Raw genomic sequence first — 13199 nt, 5'->3', positions numbered from 1 at the left:
GAAATTGGGAAATGCAGGAGTGTTAACTTTATTGATGGAACAGAGCTTTTGCTCCTTAACTCTTTCCAAGCCCTACCAAAGCATAATTCACAGATATAAATGACGTCTCCTGAAAGGCTTTGCTTAGTGCATCCTATGGGAATCTTAATAAGAAGGGCAACATTCCTTCCCTCCACACTGACCTAGGTAGTGATCATTTTATGCCATTTTCCTTCAATAAAGTTTGTTTGTTTGTTTAATTTATATCCTGCCCTTCCTCCTAAAGGAGACCAGGCTGGCAAACAACAAGAGAGAAAAATCAATAAAAACATATTTAAAATAATCCCAGTATTGATGCAGACTGGGAAAGATCTCAGCTTATAAGGCTTGTTGGAAGAAGAAAGTCTTTAGTAGGTGTCAGAAAGACGACAAAGACAGTGCCTGTCTAACATTTAATAGAAGGGAACTCCAAAGGGTAGGTGCCACAACACTAAAGGCCCAATTCCTGCATAACCTTTCTGATGAGATTGCATTTTCAGAAGGCCCTGGCCTGCAGACCGCAGTGATCGATTGGGTATATAAGGGGCGAGATGGTCTTTCAGGCCCCAAGCTATATAGAGCTTTATACATCAAAACCAACACCTTGAACTTAGCCCAGTAGCTAATTGGCAGCTAGGGCAATTTTTCCAACAGCAGAGCAACCTGATGGCAATATGCTGCCACAGCGAGCAGTTGAGCCACCACATTTTGCACCAACTGCAGCTTCAGACTAACCCCACATAGAGCACATTGCAGTCAAATAGCCCAGAGCTTGCCTGTGCATGGATGATATGGATGACCAGCCTATCCTGGCCCAGAAACAGCCATAGCTGTATTAACAGCCAAAGCTGATTGAAGGTACATCTATCCAGTGAAGTCACCTGGGCCTCTATAGTGTCAAAGGTGGGTCTAGGAGCACACACCCCCCCAGACCATGAGCCTGCTCTTTCAGGAAGTGTACAACCCCATCCAAAGCAGCCAATTGACCAATTATCCAGACTCAGGATCAGCCCACCCACAGCAGCACCATTTTGCTATGACCCAGAGTCTGTTTATTGGCCCTCATTCAGCCCACCACTGTTTCAGGGCTAGCACAGCCTCTCCTGATTCAGATGCTACAGAGAAGTAGAGATGGGTATCACCCAGGTACATGAGGACAAGTTGGTACCCCATAGCACAACTGCTAAGGGGCCAAATGACAATCACTCAATGCTATTCTCTGAACTGACCCTGGAGATAGGGCTGGAACCACTGTAAAACAGTGCCTCCAGTAGAATCCTTCTGTTAGCTCTGGAGGATGCTGTGGTCAATGCCATCAACAGCTATTGAAAGATCAAATAAGAATAACAAGGTTGCACCGCCACACCTTCTTCCAATAACCAGGCCTGAATCCAGATTGAAATGGCTCAAGACAACCTATTTCACCCAAGGGTACTTGCAATTGCTGCACCACAACCCTCTGAATCACCTTTCTTTAAAAGGGCATATTTGCAACCAGGCAGCAGCTGTCACAAACCAATGGGTCCAGGAGCAGCTGGATCGCTGCCTCTTTTGGGATGGCCGAGACCATTCCCACCCACAAGAATACATTGACCACACCCAGGATCCACTTAGCCATATTTCCTTGGCAAGCAAAGAGGGTCAATGAGAAATGATGCTGGCCACATTATCACAAGGACCTTGTCCATGTCACCAGGCCACACCAACTGAAACTGATATCAAGATGTTGCAGCAGATATCTCACTGGGGACTGCAGTAAGTATGGATGTGGCATCCAGATTGCTACAAAGACAAGCAACTTTGTCCTCAAAGTGCATTGCAAACAATTCACAGTGGATTTTTAAGTCTAAAACTCTTTTCCCTTGAGTACATGTTAACAGACTCCAAACAATATGAAAAAGCTGCCGTGGAAGGTGACTTGAGGATGTGATGGAGGCAGAGAAATTGCCACAACATGGTAAACAGTGCTACATTGTTTCACTCATGTTCAGTTAAGTTGTGGCCTGTTTTGGTCCAAGCTAATTCTTTCTGCCTCTATTTTTTTCTGTCCTGCAATTGTGTACCTCAAATTGTAGAAAAGTGTGATATCTCAACATGAACTATTCCTCTGTTGAATGCAGCAGATGTATCCCAAGCTGTTTTGCTTGCTGAAATCAAACTGTTTGCATCCTAATATGTTTTCCCTGGTGTAATTAACTGCAACTTCACATGCAGAAGTCTTGAGATGGCAAGGCCATCACAGGGAACTGCTATACATTCATTAAAGAGAAACTGTATTCCACACATTGCATGTAACAGAAGTAGCATTGTCAGTGTCCAGCTGTCTGAAACTTTATCACAACTCTCTGATACGCTGTCCTGTTGGGACCTAAGGCAACTGCTCTGGATTAGCATTCTGTAGCAAAAGGTCTCATAGAAACGTTTAAATTGTTTAATGAAAATGTGAAACTTTAAAAACAGTAAAATCTGCTACTCTGTAAAATGAACTCTGCTGTAGTTGTCCAGAGTGCCAACAAATCTATTATACAGTATTTTATTTATTGGGTGGCGCTGTGGGTAAAACCTCAGCGCCTAGGACTTGCTGATCGCATGGTCGGCGGTTCGAATCCCCGCGGCGGGTTGCGCTCCCGTTGCTCGGTCCCAGCGCCTGCAAACCTAGCAGTTCGAAAGCACCCTTGGGTGCAAGTAGATAAATAGGGACCGCTCACTAGCGGGAAGGTAAACGGCGTTTCCGTGTGCTGCGGTGCCTCGCCAGAGCAGCTTCGTCACGCTGGCCACGTGACCCGGAAGTGTCTGCGGACAGCGCTGGCTCCCGGCCTATAGAGTGAGATGAGCGCACAACCCTAGAGTCTGTTAAGACTGGCCCGTATGGGCAGGGGTACCTTTACCTTTTACCTATTTTATTTATTTATTTTCCCAATATTTTCATGTCTTATATTTCATTTACTTGTTTCCTGACCTCCTCACACCTCCCTTTTTTGTATTCCAGTTCACATGGTTAATTCAGCAAATCCTTTCCCTCTTTGTTTTTATCTTAATTCTATATCTTAACATACTATAACTTCGTATTTTCATCTAATTATCAATCCATTTTTACATATTCTTTTTAACCTTGTTGCTAAAGCCATTTCATTTCAATCCAACATCATTTTAACATTCATTAATTTTACAATATTTCTGCAAATAGTCTTTAAATTTCTTCCAAGCTTCTTCCACCAACTCTTCTCCCTGGTCTCGGATTCTGCCAGACATTTCCGCCAGTTCCATATAGTCTATCACTTTCATCTGCCATTCTTCCAAGGTGGGTAAATCTTGTGTCTTCCAATACTTTGCGATGAGTATTCTTGCTGCTGTTGTAGCGTACATAAAGAAAGTTCTATCCTTCTTTAACACCAATTGGCTGACCATGCCCAGGAGGAAGGCCTCTGGTTTCTTCAAGAAGGTATATTTAAATACCTTTTTCAATTCATTATAGATAATCTCCCAGAAGGCCTTAATCCTTGGGCACGTCCACCAAAGGTGAAAGAATGTACCTTCATTTTCTTTACATTTCCAACACATATTATCGGGCAAATGATATACTTTTGCAAGCTTGACTGGTGTCATGTACCACCTGTATATCATTTTCATAATATTCTCTCTTAAGGCATTACATGCCGTAAATTTCATACCTGTGGTCCACAACTGTTCCCAGTCAGCAAACATTATATTATGTCCAACATCTTGTGCCCATTTAATCATAGCAGATTTAACCGTTTCATCCTGAGTATTCCATTTCAACAGCAAGTTATACATTCTTGATAATATCTTAGTTTTGGGATCTAACAGTTCTGTTTCCAGTTTTGATTTTTCCACCTGGAAACCAATTTTTTTGTCCAAATTGTAAACCTCCCTTATTTGATAATAATGAAGCCAATCTCGCACTCTGTCTTTTAATTTCTCAAAACTCTGCAATTTCAGTTTGTCACCCTCCTGTTCCAAAATCTCCCAATATTTTGGCCATTTGGCCTCCATATTGAGTTTTTTTCTGAGCCTTCACCTCCATCAGTGATAGCCACCTTGGGGTTTTATTTTCAAGTAAGTCTTTATATCTTATCCAGACATTAAACAATGCTCTTCTGACAATATGGTTTTTAAATGCTTTATGTGCTTTAACCTTGTCATACCACAAATATGCATGCCACCCAAAAACGTTATTAAAACCTTCTAAATCCAATGAAATGAAAATGTGAAACCTTTAAAAACAGTAAAATCTGCTACTCTGTAAAATGAACTCTGCTGTAGTTGTCCAGAGTGCCAACAAATCTATTATACAGTATTTTAAATATTTGTCCCGTAAATATATTTATCTCCACGAATACTGCCCAGACATGGAAGTTACTAAGCAATAATAACACACTGAAAATGACATAATAATTTTTAGAAATAGCATAATAATAAAACAGCAAAAATATGCAGGTATATGCAGGCAATTTTATATTCCAAGGCCATGTTAAGATGGGGGCGGGGGAGATTAGTACATACACTCAGACAAATTGCATTATATCAAACAGGGACTCAGATAATAATAAGTTATAAAATGTGCAGCTTGAAAATGATTAATCCTAATAATTTATATTTAGGACACAGTATAGCTGGGCATGCATAAGCCATTTTGTTTTTAACCTGAATATAAGATATCTGTACAACTACTTATATGGTTATGGATTTCTGTCCTTTTAATGGAGAACAGCTTACATCTGTTAACTTGATATGACATTAATAGGAATCATTCATTTCAGTCTCAAAGCAAAAAGCTGGGAATCTATTGTTTTATTCCCAGCAAAAGGAGGAAGATGGCTATTACAGACATGAATGATAGTTGTGAGTGTGCCATATGCATTGCCGGTTGTTAAGAGTGGACATGGATACCCGTCATAAGACAATATGCATCCTTCCATAAGCAAAGCGTTTCTAGTCTTGGTGTTACAGTCACTGATATGGGAAAAAAGCCCCTCTCTACCGGTGCACTCTGAGTGAGTGATGGCACATATAAAATGTAAAATACTGCCTTCAATGAATGTGTCTTAGATCGTTGCTAGCTCATATACTTGAGGAATATGGCTTTAGGAGGCAGCACTGTCAGAGAAACAGCTGGTGGTGCTTCTGACCGGAAAAGGGCAACATCATTACATATCTGTAAGCCAGGAAACGTGGGGCTCTTCCAGTGCATCTGTTTATTGAGTATTCATCCTGATTTGCTTGCACAAAGCTTACACAGAGGTTAGAGTATATCCCATCTTTACTAACCATTCATTTTCATTTGGTTGTGGTGTGGTTATACGACAATGAGCACACACACTGATTTCCTTGTGGCATGTTTCACAGCTTCCTGTTAATCATTTGTTCATCCTACACTTTTCAGTATATATCCCCATCACTTTCCTAACTGCAAAAAGTCTATGGGGTTTCTTTAAACATTTTTTAAAAAATGATAGAGCAACAAAGCAAGTTCTCTCAGATCAGTTTGGATCTCAGTTCCCTCAGTGCTTGTGAGCATACTTAGGGAGTGGTGTGTCAGTATCTCAGCTCACAGTCAGAGGTTACTGGCCTACCCCGAGGCGAACTGAGTGAGATACTTTTTTTTTTTTTTTTTTTTTACAAACTTTATTACAAACACATAAACTTGCACATACAATGAGAAAAAGAATTATATACGAGTAAAATCAGACACATACAGCTAAAAGAAAAAAAAGTAATAAAAAGACAAAAAAAGAAGAAAAAACCAATCACACCCTTACGCACATTTGACTTCCAATAACCTCAGCTTTGGGTTAACTATTTTACATATATCATCTGCAATTATTTTCCTTTTTCTCTCCACGTCGTAGGAGTTAAACATTGTCTACTGTTAAATTGTTAATTCCCAAGTTAGTCTCAAGGTAAGTTAAAAATTTGGACCAGTCCTCTATCTTTTTGACGGGATTATCCCGCCTGGTATATTGTGTAAGTCTTGCCAATTCCAAATATTGGTACACTTTCACCCCCCACTCTCTCATTGTTGGTATTTCGGGGGATTTCCACTTCTTTGCTATTAATATCCTTGCAGCAGTGGTAGCATACTGGAAGAAAGTCTGATCCGTCTTTTTGATTTCCTCCCCGATCATCCCTAAGAGGAAAGCTTCGGGTCTCCTGGGTAAATTATACTTCAAAATTTTCTTTAACTCCTCGTGAATTTGTCCCCAGAAGCCTTTCACCCCCTCACAGGTCCACCAAATATGAATAAAGGTCCCCACCTTGTCTTTACACCTCCAGCAGGTGTTATCTACTGTTCTATACATTCTCCCCAATCTGGCCGGGGTCAGATACCAACGATACATCATCTTGTATAGATTCTCCCTTAAGTCAGCGCACGCAGTAAATCTCATGCCTTTCTTCCACAAAATTTGCCATTTCTCATATCCTATTTCGTATCCTAGGTCTTTGTTCCATTTAATCATCACCCCTTTAATCAACTCTTCCTTGTTTTCACTTTCCAGCAGTTGCCTATACATTTTAGACAATAGTTTGTCATTGCCCTCAATAATCTCTACTTGAAATCTAGATTTGTTTTCTCCCATACCTATTCTCTTATGTTCCCTCCATAGTGTATTAATTTGATGTTGATGGAACCAATCCGTAATTTTCTCTTTCAGTTCATCCTGCTGTCTTAGTTTCCACCCTTCTTCTGATTTGATTAAGAGGTCCTCGTACGTCCACCTTCTACCTGTCATGTTTAATTTCTTTATTTTAATAATATCCACAGGTGAGAGCCACCAAGGGGTACTTTGTTCAATCACACTTTTCTTCCTCTTCCACACTTCTAAGAGTGACCCTCTGACAATATGATTATAGAAACCTCTATGAACTTTGTCTTTCTCCTGCCAGAGGTAAGCATGCCACCCAAATCTTAAGTCAAATCCTTCTAAATCTAGTAAGTCAGTATCTTTCAGGGTGACCCATTCTTTAATCCAAAGTAGACATGCCGCCTCATAGTAAAGCCTTAAATTTGGTACCCCAAAGCCCCCTCTGTCCCTGGGGTCCGTCAGATATTTAAATTTCACCCTAGGTTTCTTCTCCTGCCAAATGTATTTGGTCAGGATCCTTTGCCAGTTTTTAAAGCAGGCGGTGCCTTTTATAACTGGTAAATTCTGGAACAAGAATAATAATCTCGGGAGGATACACATCTTGATCGATGCCATCCTCCCGGTCCAAGATAAGTTCAGTCTACGCCAAGTGTCCATATCTTTCTTAATTTCTTTCCACAGTTTATTATAATTATCCTCTACTAAATTAATATTCTTTGGAGATAACCAAATTCCCAAGTACTTCACTTTGTTTACTATTTTAATATCCATCTGTTGTTCCAACTGTGACCTCTCCTGTACTGTCAAATTCTTTGTTAGTATTTTGGTTTTCCCCCTATTTAACTTGAATCCAGATAGTTTGCCGAACTCTTCCAAAAGTTCTACCGCTCTGCTGGTACTTTCAATTGGATTCTCTAAACAAAGGACCAAGTCATCAGCGTAGGCCTTTAGTTTATACTCTTTCTCTCCAATTCTTAATCCCCTAATACTTGGGGTCACTCTTATTTTATTTGCGACTGTTTCTAGTACCAAAATAAACAGTAGAGGTGACAAAGGGCAACCCTGCCTTGTCCCTTTCATGATTGGGAAATATTTAGTCAAGTTGTTATTAATAATCAGCCTAGCCTGCTGCTCTGTGTAGATCGCCCTGATGGCCTTCAAATAGGGGCCCCCTATTCCCACCTTGTCTAAATTTTGTAACAGAAATTCCCAGGAAACACGGTCGAAAGCTTTTTCTGCATCAATGAAAATAAGGGCCGCTGGCACGTCTGGTCTAGCCTCCAAGTACTCTATAATGTCTAATACATGCCGGACATTATCCCTCAATTGCCTACCTGGGAGAAATCCCACTTGATCTCTATGTATGTATCTGTTTAATAATTTTTTGAGTCTGCTTGCCATAATGTCTGCAAAAATCTTATAGTCGCAGTTTAAAAGTGAAATTGGCCTATAGTTTTTTAAATCTGCCTTTTCATTTTCGGTCTTAGGAATTAACGTGATATACGCCTCCTTCCAGGAGCTAGGTATCCTCCCCTCTTGGAGCGTGTTATTAATTACCTCCGTTAATACCGGCACTAGCAGATCTACCAATTTTTTATAATATTTTGCAGGCAAACCGTCCGGACCAGGGGACTTCCCATTCTTCATCTTATTAATAGCGTCCCTGACCTCTTTTACAGACACCACTTTGTTTAATTGTGTACAGTCTTCTTCTGTAAAATATTTTCTTTCTCCTTCATCCAGGTAGTTCTCTATTTCTACACTACTCTCTTCTCCTTTTTCATACAGCTTTTCAAAAAAAGTAACAAACCTGCTTTCAATTTCGTCTGGATCTTCTATCACCTTCTCATCTACAATAAGTTTATTGATCGCATTTTGTTTCCTTCTTTTCCTAAGCTGCCATGCAAGTAGCTTCCCCATTCTATTAGCCGACTCGAAATATTTCTGTCTTGTGAATTTAATTTTCTGTTCTACTTCTTGATTCAAAATAGCTGAGTATTGGGATTGCAACACCTTCACCGCTTGGTTAATCGTTTCATCTGTCGGATTTAATACCAGTTTCCTTTCATGATCTTTCAATTGGGCCAAAATGCCTTCCTTCTTTTTCTCTCTTAACTTCTTTCTATAGCTATTTTGCTGTATCAAAAAGCCCCTTAAAACTGCCTTACCGGCATCCCATACCAGCTCTGTTGGGGTATCTCTATTCAAATTTATCGCCAGATACTCTCTCAGAGTTTTTTTGGCCATTTCCAACACTTCCTCATTCTCAAAAAGATATTCATTCATCCTCCACCTGAGTTGCCCTTTCAATCCATTTTTAATTTCCAGAGTCAAGGGGCAGTGATCTGACAGGGTCCTAGGTAGTATCTCACATCTCTTAACTCTCCAAACCATGGCCCTAGTCACCCAGATCTGGTCGATCCTGCCCCAGCTTTGGTGAGGCTCTGAGTAATGAGTAAACTGTTTAGTAGTGGGGTTTCGGTCTCTCCAGATATCAACTAGATCTAAATTTTCCACTAGCTCATTAAAGGCATTGGGAAGCTTCCCTCTATTTACATTCCTCTGGTTTTCACTTCTATCCAGATTTGGTGTTGGTACCCCGTTCCAATCTCCCAATAAAATTAACTTATATGGTTCCAGTTCCATCAGCAGGCTTTCAAGTTTTTCAAAAAACTCTGTTCTATTTGAGTTCGGTGCATATACCGACACTACGTTGATTCTTTCCCCTCGGAAGTTTAATTGAATACCTAATATTCTACCTTCCTCATCCTTGCAGGTTTGTATTGGTTCCCACTTTTCTTTGGCGTATATTACTACTCCTCTTTTTTTGTTCACGTCCGAATTTACAAATTCTACTCCCAGCTTTTTGTTCACCAATATATGTCTATGTCTCTTTGTAATATGAGTTTCCTGAAGACAGATCACATCACATTTCTTATTTCTCAAAGCTTTTTGAATTTTATTCCTTTTAACTTTCTCGTTCAACCCATTCACGTTCCATGATAAAAGTTTTAAGGTGTCCAGTGTTCTCCTAGTACTCCAACTATTCTACCTCTAATCAAAACTCGATTTAAAAACTAGTGCCTTTGTTTCCTGAGGCCCCCTCCTCTTCGGCCGCCCCTTCTCCCACTGCGGCTTCCTCATCTTCGTCTCCTGAATTTGAATTCAACCCCCTCTCTCCTTGATCTTTCTCGCTCCCCTCCCCCTCATCTTCCCTTTCTCGACCATTCCCTTTCGTCTCTTCCCTGTCTCACCGTCTATACTCTATCCTTCCCAGCTCTCTTTCATATCTCCTCAGAAACTTCTCTGTTTCCTGTATGTCCTTCAATTTAAATTTCTTATCTTTGTAATAGAAGGTAATCTCCTCGGGGAACTCCCACCTAAATTGTATTCCGTTTCTCCTTAATGCCGCAACCACTTGTTTGTATCCCTCTCTTTTTCGTAATAATCTAATTGGAATCTCCTTGTAAATAATGATGGGCCTGCCTTCAATTCTAAGTTTATTACGATAACTCGTCCTTAGGATTAGATTTCTCATTTCTAGGGAGTTGAATATCACGAGGCAGTCTCCCAAAAACTTATTGGGTTTGAGGTGTTGTGGTCTAGACATTCTGAATACATTATCTATTGTTGATGCAATCTCTTCTTCTTCCAGAACCAACCATTTAGCAAGCTCCTTAATCATTTTCTTTCTAATATCCTCATTTCTTTCTTCTGCCACACCTCTAAATTTTAAATGGAGCTGCTTTTGTCGCATGTCGGCCATGGCGAGATTATCCCAGATCCTGTCCTGTACTTTGCTTAACTCCCCCAACTCTTCCCTCATCCTCCCTGTCTCTTTTTTCTGTTCCCTCATTTCTTTCTGTAATTTCTTATTAGACTCCTCAATTATCTTTGATTTTACTGACAATTCTTGAATTTTAGATGAGAGCTCTCCTACTGCCTCTTCTATTTTTTTGTCAATCAAGTCTTGCATGTCTCCTAGCTTATTTTCTATGTGTGTTTCATTTTGTTTAAATTCTTCCTTTATTTTAATCCATAAGCTATCTAGATCTTTGATCTCCTCTTGACGTGATGTCTTTCTTTCCCCCGGGGTCCCGCCCACTCTCTTTGCATCCTTCCCCTCCTTCCCCATCATTATATGTGACACTCTCCCCTTATTCACCTTTAAGTTCTACTTGTAATCCTTTTTGTCCTATACTCCTGACCTTTCCTTCTTTTCCTCTCGACGGGCGCCTACAGGGTAGTGTATATTATAACTGATCTAGCTAACTCTAATATCCGAACAAACACATATAAACCCCAAGAGAGCGGCAGTCCCACAATATACACTTTCTTTAAAGAAAAGAGAAAAAAAGCGCCAAAAAAAAAAAAAAAAAAACCCTGGAGGTAGTCTTAATCCTAAAGCAACAATTAGTCCGCTTCGGGCGAAGGGAGGGTAGAGAAAAGAGGGGAATAGAAGGTAGGAGGTAAAAGAAGTGAAGGTGGCGCGGTGTGGCTACTAGAAATGTAATTATCCTGTATAGCTTCTTATTCTGTATATTCGATTTTAGTCCTAATTAGTCCTAATTAGTTTACTCCCAACACTTCAGGTACTTCCGGAACTTCCAACACTTCAGGAGCCTCAGACACTTTAAACACTTTACGCACTATGGTCTCCTCTCACCAGGAGGTTGCAGTCCCAATGATGTCCCCCGTTACAGTCTCGGTTACAGTCTAGGCTCCCACTCAGAATTGCATGCCCCCCTCTTCACCCCCTCACAGATCGAACCCAGCCAATAAAAATAGAAAAACAAAGGGCTCTGTACAATTAGTTTGCTCCGTATCTAGCTTCCGCCCCCAAGAACCAGCTGCTTAAAGTAGCGACCTGGTCGATTGTTGTTGCTGCCACTGCGTGGTGCGTCCTCCAAGGGGTCCCGACGCTGTCCGCTGCGTGAGGCGTCTTTAATCTGCGATCCGGGTATCAAGCCCCTGCCTTAAAGGGGGGGTGGGGGGGGTGGTTAACGTTGAAGAGTCGTCGTAGTCAAGCCTAAACCTCCCCGGAGGGTTTGGAGAAGCGTTCGTCGCTATCTATGTCCCAGAATTGGCGTTATGTTTCTTTAATAAAGTTTAATCCTTGAAATCATTAAAAAGCACTGTAGTCCGTATTTACTATCGATTCGGCTCTTACTCACACAGTCAGACAATTCACTAACCTCCTCACTCCTACGGCTCCCCTTCTGCGCTATCTTGTCTCCGCAGCCGAAGGAAATTCCGTAAATAAGCAAACAACGAAGAAAAACCTGGGCGTCTCCTAGCTTCACACCAACTTCGCGCTTATATGGTAAGCACTTAAACCAAAAAAATAGAAGTTTTCCACGCTAGGGACCCCGTTCTAGTCTTCAAGAGGTCCCGACGCTATCCGCAGTTGAAGCTTTGGGCGTCTCGCTGTGGGGCGGCGCTTCCCAGTTTGCGTTGGCGGTCACCGTTTCTCTCGTTTCTCCTCTCTGTCCTTTTCCAGAGGGGGTAGGTCGGCCGCGTCCACGCTACGGGTAGCCTCTCCCTCAAGGGTTTCCCCCCTGAGGTTTCGGGGTACGCTGCGCCCTTGCGTCTTTCCCCACGATCCCACAGCGCCCAGAAAGCCGAGAGCTGGCTTTCTGTGCTTCCTCACTGCTCGCGTCCGGAACCGGAAGTCTCTACAGTTTCTGATTCCTCCTGAGTGAGATACTTGATTACCTTCCGTCTGCGTCTCCCGGCAGACTAGGTCGTAAACCGGCGATTCTCCTCATTAGACGTGAAGAGAACACACCCTCTGCTTCTCTCTCCTTGCTTTCCCCCCCAGGGAGGGGAAATGAGACAGACAGGAGTCTATTTACATGACTTTTTATTCCTGTCATTCAGCAGTACATAGAAATGTGATTGCACCCTTCAGACTCCATCAGAAGAGACACAACTCCGCCCTGCACTTCCAGCACAGGTCAGATGACACTCTGAGCTAACATCCGGTGCTCAGTACAGAGAAAAGACTCCCCCTTTTCTCCAACAGTACATCTGCAGACAATAACATCCTGTTTTGCTTTCCAGCCATCTGCAGCTGGCTTTTGCATTGCTGCTTTTATCCAACATGGTGTATGTGTATAGAGTGGGACTTGTTCTGAGAATGCTTGTAAAATGCTTGGTGTGTGCATTCTGGTGAAGCCATTCATATTCTCGTCTTTCCCTTGGTTTTAAGTGCCCCAAATTTAGCGGCAGGTGAACTCTCCCCTCAGGTCACCTTCAAAACCATTTGTGTCTCTGTGTGTTTTTCATCCCCTGCACATTTCTGGAGAATGCCAGCTTACCTGGACGGAGTGAGTGATGTGGGGTGGCAGCAAGGTCAGAGCCAATCCAGGACTCCCACCAATGCATCCAGCAGCCCCAGCATCACCACCACCCCACACCAGCCCCATTGAGGTAGGTTGGAGTGACTCCGGTGTCAGGGGGGGAGGAGCTTTGCCCCATCACTAAAGGCAGGACCAAAGAACCAAGCTAGGAGTCAAGTCAACTGGAGAACAAGACAAGACCAGAGGGCAAACCAGGAATTGGAACCAAAGAATA

Source organism: Podarcis muralis, chromosome 4, assembly GCF_964188315.1.
Source record: "Podarcis muralis chromosome 4, rPodMur119.hap1.1, whole genome shotgun sequence".
In the NCBI taxonomy this organism is placed as follows: Eukaryota; Metazoa; Chordata; class Lepidosauria; order Squamata; family Lacertidae; genus Podarcis; species Podarcis muralis.
This window is presented reverse-complemented; position numbering follows the sequence as displayed.